This window comes from Panthera onca, chromosome B1 (assembly GCF_046562875.1).
Source record: "Panthera onca isolate mPanOnc1 chromosome B1, mPanOnc1 haplotype 2, whole genome shotgun sequence".
NCBI classification, from domain to species: Eukaryota; Metazoa; Chordata; class Mammalia; order Carnivora; family Felidae; genus Panthera; species Panthera onca.
The window spans coordinates 201,761,455-201,775,222 of record NC_138342.1 but is presented as its reverse complement, the minus strand read 5'-3'; the positions used below and the strand labels follow the sequence as shown (position 1 = coordinate 201,775,222).

General features: G+C 44.6%; 1 protein-coding gene across 3 annotated transcripts in view; it reads right to left on the bottom strand.

Annotated features, from left to right (window-relative positions):
- Positions 1-13,768, bottom strand: part of CSMD1 (CUB and Sushi multiple domains 1) — a 2,002,273-nt gene that overhangs the window by 505,200 nt on the left and 1,483,305 nt on the right. The window lies entirely within an intron of this gene.

Sequence of the window (13,768 nt, the reverse complement as noted above, 5' to 3'; positions counted from 1 at the left end):
AAAAAGTTTGTCGTAGTGAATACTCGATGTTTTCATTACATTAAACACCTATACACAGGCTTCTCAAGAGCATGTCAATACTTAATACGCGTTACAACCTTGAGTCAGGTAGTCTCTGATCTTAGTAGTAAGAAAGAAAGATTGAATTCAGGTCTCTGACTCTACATGCAATATTACAGTCAGCTCTGTAAATTTTTTTCTAAACAGGCAGAGAATTATCTTCCTCGGCTTGACCACAAGGCAGAGTAATGAGCCACTTATGAGTTAATATCACTGTGTCTGCAATTATTCTGCATAGGATAGATTTAAGAAGTGTCTACATATCAGTCACACAATGTTTAAAATAAATCCTAGTTACTAGTAACCTATTCCTGTAATTACTTTTGTTTTACCAAAATTATTTTTTCTGCTGTGGCACTGCATTCTCTCCTAAAGACTACGTGAGATACAAAGAGAGATGAAAGAGATAGAAGAGACACTTTTGATTAGAAACGCACATGCTTATACCCTACAGAACATAAGTCCCAGAAAGACTAAGCCACTTGTAGTCCAAATCACACAGCTGTGAAAGGGAAGGGCAGTCTAACACACACACACACACACACCCACACACACACACACACACACTGAATCACATGTCAATAAGTAGTACTATTTTATTTCATCGTTAGTACATTTTTATTTTAATATCACAGTGCATGAATCAATTATGATAGAATTAAAAATAAGAAATTTGGTGTCATATGATATAGAAATATATTCCTGAAAAGGACACAGCTATGCACTCATTTGCTGCCCTAGGGAAAGGACAGTGTGCAATTTTCAACACGGCCTTAATTTCTGCTCTAATCCTGGATGTATCCATGCTGAATGGAACTCTAACTAAAAATCTAACTAAAGCGAATATCTCATTTTTTTTGTTCTCTAATAAAACTTTATTTGTAGGTAATGAAATTTGATTTTCATACAATGTTCATGGGTTAGGGAATAGTCTCCTTTTTATTTATTATTTTTAAGACTACCATGTTTAGAGCAGTTTTAGGTTCATAGCTAAGTGCCAAGAACTACCACTTAGCCCTCTCCACGCGCACAGCCTCCCATCATAGGGTAGATTTGTTACAATTGAAGACACAGCATAATTACCCAAGGTGCACCTTAGGGTGCATTGTTGGTGCTGTACGTTCTGTAGATTAAAAAAAAAAAAGTGCATACTGGCATGTAACCATCATTATAGTGTCATGCAGAGTAATTTCACTGCCCAAAGAATCCTCTGTGCTCCACCTGTTCAACCTTGCCTATCCCGAACCCCTGACAACCACTGATCTCTTTACTATGCCTATGGTTTTGACTTCTCCGAAGGTCATTTAGTCGGAAGCACACAGTATGTAGACTTTGCAGACTGGCTTCTTTCTCTTAATAATATTCACTTAAGTTTGTTTCCTGTCTTTTCATTACTATAGAGCTCATTTGTTTTTAGTACTGTATAGTTGTCTGCATGATCACAATTTATCCATTTACCTGCTAAAACATCTGAATTTTGGTAATTCTCAATAAAACTGCTATAAACACCCATGTGCAGGTGTTTGTGTAAAAATACATATATTTTTTTTAACTCATGAAACTTGTTCTGATGAGTTTTCCACTCACCCAGCACAGCTGCTGAATCACACAGTGTATTTAGTTCTGTGAGAAACCACCAAACTCTCTCCCAAAGTGGCTGCACCATTCTGCATTCCCACCAGCAACGAATGAAAGTCCCTGTTGGGCCACATCCTCACCAGTGTCTGGTGTGGTCAGAGTTCTGGATTTTGGTCACGGTGACAGGGATGCAGTGGCATCTCATTGTTTTCGAACATCTCCTTTCAACCCCAATGTACTCCACTGCACGCATAGAAATCACAGGCCGTACACAGTGAGTCCTGCATCAGTGGAGTTTTCTAGGCTGCCTGGGACTCCACCAGTCAGAAACCATTAAGGACTTGACCTTTCTTAGCTAAGATGGCATTTCTGTATGCTGAGGGCCCTTAAAAGTACTCAGAAACTTTCAAAGCAGTAGGCCAGGTTAAAAGGGAATTAGCATTTTCAGTGAGAAGGGCAGTATTTCAAAAGCACTCTGGGGGGCAGGATAAGGATCAAGATTCTACAGTGGATTTAATTTCAAGGTAATCATAGAATACTCCTGGCACTGAGTTCACCAAAATTTACAAGCCGAGCTATATTATAACTGACAGCGGGACATAGAGAATTATCCTCCGTGATAAGAAATGCTGTATCATGCCATTGATTTTGCTCTGAAAATACCAGTGGAAGCTATTGCCTTCCTTGACAGTTCGAGCAGCAGAGGAATAAGCCTGCCACTGGGGTGTCCACTGTATCTCCAAAGCCTCTTCACGGACATTCTATCAATCTCATCTTGTCAGCAATCAATGGAATTAAATGCTGCTCTATTTACTCAGCTTCCCGTGACCCATCCGGATTTTAACATCTAGATGTCAGAAAGCCCTTTTAGAGAAAAAGAGTGGGAACAATGCTTTGCAAGAATTGTAACAGCGATACTCAGCTATTACCGCTGGCTTCACACAGGAATTAACCAATAGTGCCCTGGGTCACCAGAACCTCCATAGGAAAGTGCTCCTCAACTTGGTTTCCACAGTAGAAGGTATCGGGCATGTACCACGGACTAGTCATTTCACATACGTTGTGTCCAACTTTATAATGACTTCAATGCTGGAGGAATCAGCCCCTCTCTATAGATGTGCGGACACATCATAGAGCTTCAATAACTTACCCCAAATCAAACAGTTTGTAACCTGGGTACATGGCGCTTCAAAGGGCCTTCAAAATGCTGAGTCATTAATTCAGGTTAAAAAGAAACTTTTCTTCTCATTTTAGAAACTGAAAGCAGTGTTTTGGTATTTAACCTATATTTATAGACAGTGGTCATGTGTAGTATTTCTGACACTTCTCCGATCAAAAATACACAGTTTTCCTAAATTCTCTATGGAATATATAGCTTATCTTAAAATATAAAGTTATCACAGTAAAAGCAAATATAGAGAGGCATATTCTTCCAAATAGGAGAAAACGTCTGAAGTATAATTTTTGTGTAAATGGACTCCAAATGCCTTTTGTGTGAGTCATGAGAAATAAAGCCTTCTCCAATGTAAGTATATTTTAAATTATAAGTGGCTAAAATTTCTGCAAAGTTTAAGTAAAGCAAATATATTACTACAGACTGGTTATTCTGTAAAATTGGCTCTCTAGACCCAGTGTCGGACATAAAACACTCAAACTAGACCCCTATGAACAGTGATGGCCCCAGAGTGCCAACAATGAATCACTATCTTGTGTTCTTTCTAAGGCAATATGTTATCCTATAGGTAAGAGTACTTAATTCTTCTCAACTGCCTTCACTGTCAAAGTTTTACGTGTTTTGCTCTGATGCAAGCAGAATCAGTGTTTCTAGAAGCTTCTGCATCGAAGGACACCAGACGTTATTCTCTAGTCAGTATTTCTGGAGTACCTAGTACGTCCAGGTCACCTTCACCCAAAAGGAAAAAGCACAGAGGGAAACTATTCTGTCCCTGAGTAGTGAGTTATGTGTCTATATGTTTCACCTCACCTATGCTGATCCTGAAGATCAGTATGTATTTTCTACGCCTCCAGCATTCTCTTCTGCTTTCAAGAATGAGATTCCCCCAGAAACCCTCCAACAAGATTGTTCTCCTGGCCTGTAGGCAGGTGCTGTGCTGGGTACTTCCATGTTTCCACTTGGCTGGTCCACAGGATGCCCACACATTTGACTGAACGTGATTTCTGGGTGTCTGTAAAGGTGTTTCCAGAAAAGATTAGCATTTGAGTCAATAGACTCCGGAAAGAAAACTGCCTTCCTCAGTGTGGGTGGACATCACCCAATCTGTTGAAGGCTTGAAGAGAACAAAAAGGCAGAGGAAGGGAGAGTTCTCTTTCTCTATGGACCTCTCGAGATGGCATGTTGGTCTCCTGACCTTGGCCTGGTACTTGCACCAATGTTCCTGCATCTTCAGTTTGTACAGGACAGACAGTGTGACTTCTCAGCCCCATAATCACATGAGCCGATTCCTCCTAACACACACACACACACACACACACACACACACACACACACACACACGAGTGCATGTCAAAACTGGTGAGATCAGTAGATGGTATGATCGACCAGCCTGGTGCTGCTGTCATAGAAAGGGCATGTGACTTGTCATCATTGAGCGATCTGGGTAATGGGTACACAGGATCTTTCTGTACTTTTTTTTTCAACTTCCTGTGGAATTTACAATTGTTTCAAAATAAAAAGGTACACACTGTGCTGATAACACTTGATACGCATACTTGACTGAGGATGGTGCTCCCCGAAGTGAGCACAACTGACATCCAGGGCCATCGTGTGCAGTGCGGCACCTGGCACGCGGCAGCCTGTCTCGCTTTGACCCCCTGGATTCTTGAGCCACCCCTCCCCCAGTCTGTGACAACCCAAACATGTCTCCAGACCTTGTCCTACATGCCCGGGAGGGCAAAACCACCCTTTTTCGGGGACTGCTGATTTTGAGGAGAGTTAAGAATAACGAAAGATGACTCTTCCTTTTACAAAAGATACTGATGTAGAATTCTTTCACATGGTTAAATCCTCCAGTGGAATCAGAACCTGATTTGTCGCACCAACGTTCAAATTAAGCACTGAATTCTGAACTATCTCTTGTGAGAAGTGATGCAAATGCATTTTCAATCACCTGGGTTATTGAGGTGTTCTGCTAAAGCTGAGTGACAAAAGGCTTCCTCCCCCCGAATTTTCTCAGGATGAAAGGGGAGAATGGCAAGAGACCATAGAAAGTGTCTGAGAGCAGTGGGCGCATGGAGCTTAGGGGACAGACAGGGCTCTGTGCTGTTTCGATGGCACTTTCTCTGGCCTCTGAAGCCTGTTGAACAGGCACTCCCTAAGGCACCTTGTGGGCCTCTCTTCCTTACAACATCAGTTCCATTCCCATAAAACTGACCAGAGCGATGGTTCAGGAAACTGTATAAAACATGCAATTTGCATTTCAAAATACAAATTTGTATCATTTAGTTAAATTTCTTCTAGGTCAAAGTAGCTGTACATGAGACCAAAAGATCCAGGTGGTTTGGAAACTTGAGAGGCTGCAATACTTGATGTAAAATTATTTAGACTATTTCTTCCCCCACAACTGAAAGTTGATAGAATACTCCTAGATAGAATCATCTCTAGATATAGTCATCTATTTAAATGTAATGATGTACCTAATTAAAATTTTCATACTATTTATGTATTAAAAATGTGCATTTGGTTTGCATTTGTCTATAAAATATGATAAATAATATAAAACTTAGACAATGTTGTGTCAGGGAAAAGTTTGACAATTATGTACAGCCATACTGACATGCATTCACATTCCCCAAACATTATAATTCCCAGTAAAACTTTTGAAAAGTGCTCACCTTAATAAAAGCTATAGAAATTTCCAATAGAATGCACTGATTTCTTTAAAAAAAACTAGACTTATTATTTCATTGAAACATTAAACAATATAACTGAGGTGATATAACATATCATATAACGTTGACTCAGATTTTCTCATCTGAATCAAGAGTTGTGTTACTAAATTGCAAAGGGCCACTAACTCCTGTTTCCATGCAGGTTTTTTTTTTTTTTTTTCATAGTTGCCAGCACTAATTAAAAGAATGCAAAATAAGCAGTTTTCATGTTTCATGTGACTTCACTTGGAAGACCATCTAATTGCACCAGATTAATTCAAGAAAGAATAGTTCACTCTTAAAGTGAAACTGTATTTTTATATTGAAGGGGGAGAAAACAGTAACTGATGAACCCGTAAAGGATTCTCCTAAGACACAACCACAGACTTGGGCTGGAGGAAGACAAGGGTTAGGTGAGCCAGACAGACTCACATTCTGTGTATGGGGACTTTTAGGCTCAGATAATTGAATTGTTTTCCAAGAACCTCGTGATGTAAGAGCACAACCCAGGCAAGGACAAACATCGCTCTGAATTTTTGTTCATGAGTTGTCAAAAACATACTGCTTGAGTTGAGGAAAAAAATGCCAATTTCTCAGAGTTCACGAACCCATTTGCATTTGTAAATATATTTGGGAGGATACTGTTGAGGATATCTCATTCACGCAAAAACTGAAATGAACACTGCCCCGTGCATACACATACTTTCTTTACCTCCCAAACAACCCTGTCCTGGAATTTCCTTCTCTGTCATCTGTCGCTGACTGTTTCCATAGACAGCAAATTGGCCACAGGATGCGGGGAAGCAGGGCATGCTGCTTGTGAAAAATCCGTGCCTCCCTAGTCAGGGAGATGATGTTTATAAGTATATGCATGATTCATGTGCACACGTAAAAATGAAGTGCCCTACGTCTTTTTTGTTGTTTTTCTATTTTTTAATGTTTATTTATTTTTGAGAGAGAGAGAGACAGAGACAGAGGGAGAGCAGCGGAGGGGCAGAGAGAGGGAGACAGAATCCAAAGCATCCGAAGAATCCGAGCTGTCTGCACAGAGCCCGAGGTGGGGCTCAAACCCATGGACCATGAGATCATGACCTGAGCCCGAGTCAGACACTTAACTGACTGAGCCCCCCCAGGAGCCCCCCGCCCCCCACCGTTGTTGTTCTTTTTGTTGGGACATTTTACCAACGGGAATAAGAAGAGTGGAGCACAATCATGCATTTTGATCGTTTCGTTCCAAAACCAGTGATTCTTCTATTCCATCTCACTAGATGTCGATTTTGTTGATCTGAGTTTGAAGAATCAACTGTTAGTTACATTGATTTGCTCTATTCTTTTCTTGTTTCTCTGCTGTGTGTGTGTGTGTTGTGCGTACATATACATACATACACTATATATAGTAATTTATTTATTTAAATTCAAGTCAGTTCGCATGCAGTGTAGTCCTGGCTTCAAGAGTAGAACCCAAGTGATTCACCATCACATACAACACCCAGCGCTCGTCCCAAAAGTGCCCTCCTGATGGCCCGTCACCCATCTGGCCCATCCCCCCAACCACCTCCCCTCCAGCAGCCCTCAGTTTGTTCTCTGGATTTAAGGGTCTCCTATGGTTTGCCTCCCTCTCTGTTTGTATCTAATTTTTCCTTCCCTTCCCATGTTCATCTGTTGTGCTTCTTCAGTTCCACATATGAGTGACATCACAGGATATGTGTCTTTCTGTTCTTGATTTTATTTATCTCTAATCTGTATTTAATCACTTCTTTCTTGCAGCTCTGGATTTAGTTGGTTCTTTTTTTTTATTTCCTTAAGACATGAAGTCAGGCAGTTGATTCGAACTCTCGTTTGCGGCTGTGAATGTCCCTCTTGGCACCACTTCTGCGGCTCCCTGGAAGCTTTGGTGCGTCATGTTCTCATTGCAATTTTCTCAAGTTATTTTCTCCTTTCCTTTCTGATTTCTTTCGACTCAGCGGTTCTCTGAAGCGTGTTAAATTTCCACATATTTGTGAAATTTCACGTTTTTGTTCTGCTGTTGGTTTCCAGTTTTACTTCATTGTGATTGGAAAAGATCCTTTGCGTGATCTCGGATGTTTAAGATTCATTAAGCATTTTGTCCCGTGGCCTCACGCAGGGTCTGCTCTGGAGCACCTCCCACGTGCACTTCGGAAGACAGGTGTAGTTTGCGCTTGTTGGGAGAAGTGTCAAACAGATATTTTTAAAAGAACTTTTGGAAAGATGGCAGAGCCACAGAGTTGTACTGTGAAGACGAGCATCCCACAAAGATGGGGCTGCGCAGGGTGGGGAGCAGCGCAGCCAGAGTGAGTGAGCCTGGCTTGTCCAAGGCAGACCTACATAATTAAATATTCTGGGGGGGGGAGTCTATTTTTTGGGGGGATTTGGTATTCGCCAAATGTCAGCAATATAGGAGGATGATAGATAAATGATAGACGATGCATACATAGATGACAGACTGATAATGGACAGATAGGTAATAGATAGATACACAGATGGAGACAGACAGAGATATTTATAAATCTCATTTAACCAGCCCTGGAAGGAAGGATTTTACAGATGATAAAATAGGCTCGTGGAGCCACTCCCTTACTTTTAACTACATGGCTGATAAAAGACCGATTTCATAGTGGATCTTAACCCCTTTCCATGGCACGGACTTTGCTTTCTTTTCTTTCTTTCTTTTTTTTTTACTTGTGATTTCTTGCAATTCACCTAACTTGAAGGAATGCCAAATAACTTCTCGGGTTCTTCTCATCTCCAATAGCCTGTATTTATCACGAATACTATTTCGCTGTTCATTGTATCCAGGCCTTAGCAGAGACACAGCACTACCAGTAGAGAACTCTCGCTCAGTGCTTCTCCCAAGTTCAGGTTTGAGTTCTCTGCAAATGTTTTTTTTTCTCTGTAGTTGTGGTCTTTGGTCAAGTTGTAGGCAGAATCCCATGATGGCCTCTAGGATGCAAGCTCCCTGTGACACCCCTGTGTCCTCTCCTCTTCTGAGTGTGGCGAGGGTCTGTGCGTGGGGGCAATCTCTCACTCGATCAGGTTCCTTCATAGGGGCTGGTGGCTCCCATGATTACCCTACGATAGATATATATGCCTTCACTTTAGCTGTCTGGAGAAGCATTCTCCCGCTGGTCTTGAAGAACTTGCTGCCATAGTATGAGGTAGCCACCTGGCTTGGCCTGAAGGTGTCCCCATACAGCTCAGAGTGACCTCCAGCCACAGCCAACAAGAAAATGACTGAGGATTTTGGTCCCACAGCTGCAAAGGGCTGAATTTTGCAAACAGCCAGGATGAGTCCCCAAGAGGCCACCCAGATCCAGATGAGAAACCAAGGCCAACACCTTCCTTTTAGACGTATGAGAACCCGAGCAGAGGACCCAGCCTCGCCATGCCAGACTTCCACACTTCGACCGGCACAGAGTGCGAGATGGTGACGGTGGTGTTTTAAGCTGCCAAGTGTGTGGTCATTTGTTACACAGCAGACAATGGACACTGGTCCGTGTCAAGCAGGGCCTCTCCTCACGGTCCCTCTCCTCACGGTCCCTCTCCTCACGGTCCCTCTCCTCACAGGGTTTTATAAAGTCAATCCTTCAACAAGCACAGTCTAACTTCCCTGAAGATTTTAAGGACATTCGGGAAGACACCTGTACCCTTCCCACCATCTCCCCACCTGTCTATCTACAGGGCCAACAAAATCTTTATTCCTTGAGGGCAGACCGGTTTCTCTCCCTATGCTGAAATTTTGCTGACATTCTGCAAACAAGAGTTTCGGTGTCTAACACAAAGGGCTTGAAGAAGTATTATTCCAAACAAATACAGCGCTCATTCCAAGAAATATTCTACAAGATTGATTTTTCCAGGGTAAGATTCATAAAAATAACGGTGATAAACATACCAGTGTGAGCACCTCGTAGGTCCTGTATGCTGTGCTAGGTGATTTGCATGCTATTTGCAATTGTTACAACTGCACCTCAGGGTGGACTCACTATTGACATCCTTCTTGGAACTAAAGAGAGGTGGGGGGACCCTGATCAGAAGCAGAAAGCAGTTGCTGCCGGGATTGAAACCCAGACGCCCCTGGCTGTGAAGCCCAAGACAGTAATTATTCCGCACATCGCCTCGTGAGAACAGTGGCGCAGGTTTTGCTCCAAATCTAATATCCTTGGGTAGAAGGGAAGTTTGGTTTTGGCACTCCGTCTCTGCGACCAGTAACGACCCTGATCCCGCCAACAAGAATGAGAATTCGTGGCGGTCTGCTGTGTGCAACAGCCAGGGTGCCAAGTGCAGGGGCTTTAGATACGCCAGCACAGATCTGGGTCCCGACCCCTTCCTTACGGTGTGTTTGAGATCCTGACAGAGTTACCGAGTCTCTCGACATCCCACTTCTGCTCTGTGTAAAAGGGTACTGCTGGGGTTCATACCTGTTAGGGCTCCCGCGAGGACTCACAGAGGTTACACACATCCACACGGGACGTCCGGCATGTGGGAAGCATTTGGTGGATGTCCCATACGACTGTGGCCGTTACTGCTGCGCCCAGCTCTGGCCTGGAGGGCCCGAGACCCCCAGCAGATGCACAGAGAGGATGGCAGCGTGTTTCCCACGTGGGGAAGCAGCACGACGAACTCCAAGCGAGGTGAGTTCACCAGCTTGTGCACTTATTCTTTACATTATATTTGTAAATCGAGTAAGGCACGGCTTCCGGCCTTACTCCGTGTAAACACGTCAGGGGGTTTGGGATCCCATCACTCGGGAGTCTGCGAAGTGTGACCGAAAGGCTGGGCACGGGGACAGAACACAAGGCCACCTGTGTGCTGTGGGACGCTGAGCAGAAGTCTCCGTTTTGATGGACTGGGGCTACGTTACTTCCTCTACGGGAGAGGTATCCACATGAGGGATGGGTTTGGCTCGTAGTAGAGACTCAATAAATGGTGGTTATGATCTTCATGCGCCTAGTACGGATGAGAGCTGCAACGTGCAAGTGTGAACTGTCACTACCATCTAGTGGCAGTGGTCAGAAATGTAGTCACTGAGGAACGCGAGAAAAAAAAAAAAAGTTCACCCTCAGAGCGTGTTCTCTTCCCGACTCTCCTGCGAGACCAGCCCTGACGCCCCAAGGTGCCCGCATACCTCACAGATGAGCTGCCCTCTTCAGCAGCTGTTCTAGCTAAGTGCCATCCACGGGGGAGCTGGGAACAGGCATCCAAACACTGTCTCCTGTAGTTCGGATGAGAAATCCGAGAAAGTGAAATCTGACCTGGCAGGAGTCCGGATTTACTGAGAGCCCTCACCCGCAGCACTGGGGAACAGCGAATTGAATCCTTTCTTTCTTACACGGCTTATATCCCTGTGATGCCCGTGTGATATGTTACTGTTCAGGGGGCTTGTTTTAAACAAGCTAAGGTATCAGGCAACGAGACCACATACTACACCTGCTGCATTCCAGAAACTGGCCAGGCACAATATGTCAGCTCACTGCAAGGTGGCAAAAGATATTTAAAATGAGTCCCTCGGGAATTTAAGACAACAGTTCATAAACGTGTGGACAAACTCCTATATATCAATCTTTTTTTTCAAAGCACTAATATTTACGGGTCGATTTGGATGGCTGCGCTCTTAGGATGAAATCATGGGCGCTGCATTTCCTCTCATGACATTTTCGGAGCATCTTTTATTTCACGCAGATTCCAGGCTGATTTACAACACGCTATGTGTGCCCGAAGCAGGTATCACCTCACACATTATCAAGAGTCAAAACACTTTTAACTACTCGGTGGGAGCTGGAAATTCTAGGGCAAGAAATCAGGAACGCTTAAACAACCGAAGACATCCCGTCCATTAGCACTTGGCACACACTCGGTTAGATATTATAGATTCAATAAACACTTTTTAATTAATTCAACATCCCTGTCTCCCATATTTCAACAGCGATGTTCCTTTTATTTTTCTTGAATATAGAATAATGCGCATTTCTTCCATTAAAGCTGTTTGTTTAGGAAGGGTAATGATGTAGTCTGACATCATATTCTCGTTACAGAAAAGTTCATGAGACTCTGTGATAAGCGATTTTTATGCTTAGGATGCAAAACCGGTGGCCATATGGCTCAGTGCTACCTGCGTGGTTAAAAGAGCAGAATGTTTCGGTTTCTGGAACAAGACTTGAAAATGAGGATTGCATGTGAAATCCCAGATTTACAACTGCCCTTGGAAAATCAGGAGATGCGCTGGGCAGAGCCGATGCGCCGTTCGCACATGGCAACCGCCAACTGGAACCGAACGTGACAGCTCAGCTGGGGGGCACAGGCACTCACTCTGCCTCTGTCTCCGTCACCCAGCAAAGGGACCCAGCTCCACTAGTGTGGGCAGCCCGGCCTCATCCCCTCTCGCTACCCATCAAAGCCTGCAGTCCTGTACTGCTCTCCCATCACACCAGCCACTTCCTCAACGGCCCTGCAAGCCCTCCGTCCACGCCATCCACGGAGCCAGCACGCCACCCCACCTGCACGGGGACCTGCTTGTCGCCCCCGGAATGCCACGACGGCTTCCATTCCTGCCTCACCCACAAATGGTTCTACACACAGCCGTCACAAAAACCTTCTTCAGCTTCCAAACCAAAGTGCACACCTTCCAGAAGCTTCTCTCCTTGCAATGAGGATGAAGTCCAAACATATTCATAGAGCCTGAGAGGCAGTTACCCCTTCCGCCCTCAGTGAGCGGCTTCTCAGACAAATCCTACCCCCACCAGTCCCCCCAAACCCATAGATAACCATGTTTCTCTCCCCACAACGTGCCCACCTCCTCAGGTTCAGGGCTTTGGCACTTGCTGAGGGCTCCGCCTGCAGGGATCCCCCCCAGGCCACCTGTGGTCCATCACTAGTCCTTCCTCCCCCCAGGCCACCTCTGGTCCATCACTAGTCCTTCCTCCCCCCAGGCCACCTCTGGTCCATCACTAGTCCTTCCTCCCCCCAGGCCACCTCCGGTCCATCACTAGTCCTTCCTCCCCCAGGCCACCTCCGGTCCATCACTAGTCCTTCCTCCCCCCAGGCCACCTCTGGTCCACCACTAGTCCTTCCTCCCCCCAGGCCACCTCCGGTCCATCACTAGTCCTTCCTCCCTCTCTCAGAAGACCACCAGGGCTACCACGGATGAAAGGGCATGGCTTCTTCCCTGCAGGCCTTGCTCCACCCGTCCCGGGTTTCATCATATGTTATTTGTGTTCAGGCTTATGTCTTCATCCACTGGATTAGAAGCTTTGGTGACAGCGGCTATCTGTGTGTGTGCGCAGATCTCTATTTCCAGGGCCTGAATTGGTGCAGAGCAGAGAGGAAGGTAACGCACGGACACCTGCAGAGACGCTCGCCTTGTGCCTGGCAGTGAAAGTGAGGCTCTCGGGTTATGCAACGCACCCAAGCAGCTCGCCCTCGCCCCAAACCTTCAAAACTGCTCCCGTCACTACCTCACTGTTGGGCGGTCCCGTCACACGCCTGTGGAACCAAGTGTGGGGCTGTGACATAAAATTAAAGATACAGAACACCCAAAGCTAAGAGTCTCTGGCCGCCTCTTTATTACAAAGGGAAAAGGAGAAAACACCTGTGGAAAACGACGGAAAACTCAAGTGTGCCGAGCCACCTTGAGATTCCGGTGGATAATGTTCCTGAACCAGACAGAGTTAGAAAACGATCTCCTTTAAATCAGCCACAATCACATCAGGCACAGATGGGCACCTCGTTTCCAGACTGAGAAACAATCTTTGAAATCCTTCTTACGTACGCATCTGAAACAAACCACACAGGGCCACACTGTGGTGAGCACGGTATGCTCTTCGAAGTGGACGTTTCTCTGGTGTGAGTTGTTCGTAAGCTTGTCTGCCACAGTTTTCACGCGTGGAAATTAAGCAGAGTGGTGTTACACACAATGACGGCTTAGTCTTGGATAAAAACACCTTCTCCCCATGCCTCCGGCTTATTAAACTCTGAATTTTAACCAACGCCTCCTGATTTACCTTAGCACAAAGCAAACTTCTCATCTGGCAACACAGCAGAGGGAGTTAATTAAATTCAGTGCTAACAGTTTCTGTTACAAATACCCAGAGCTTTTGCACCACATCTGTGCGTCCACTGAATGTCCTTAAAAACAAAAGGCTTTATTTTTAGATACAGCCTAACACCATTTTTAAAGTTGAAATTTCTTCCTAATCGTCTACTTTGGCATTTGTGAACACATTGTATT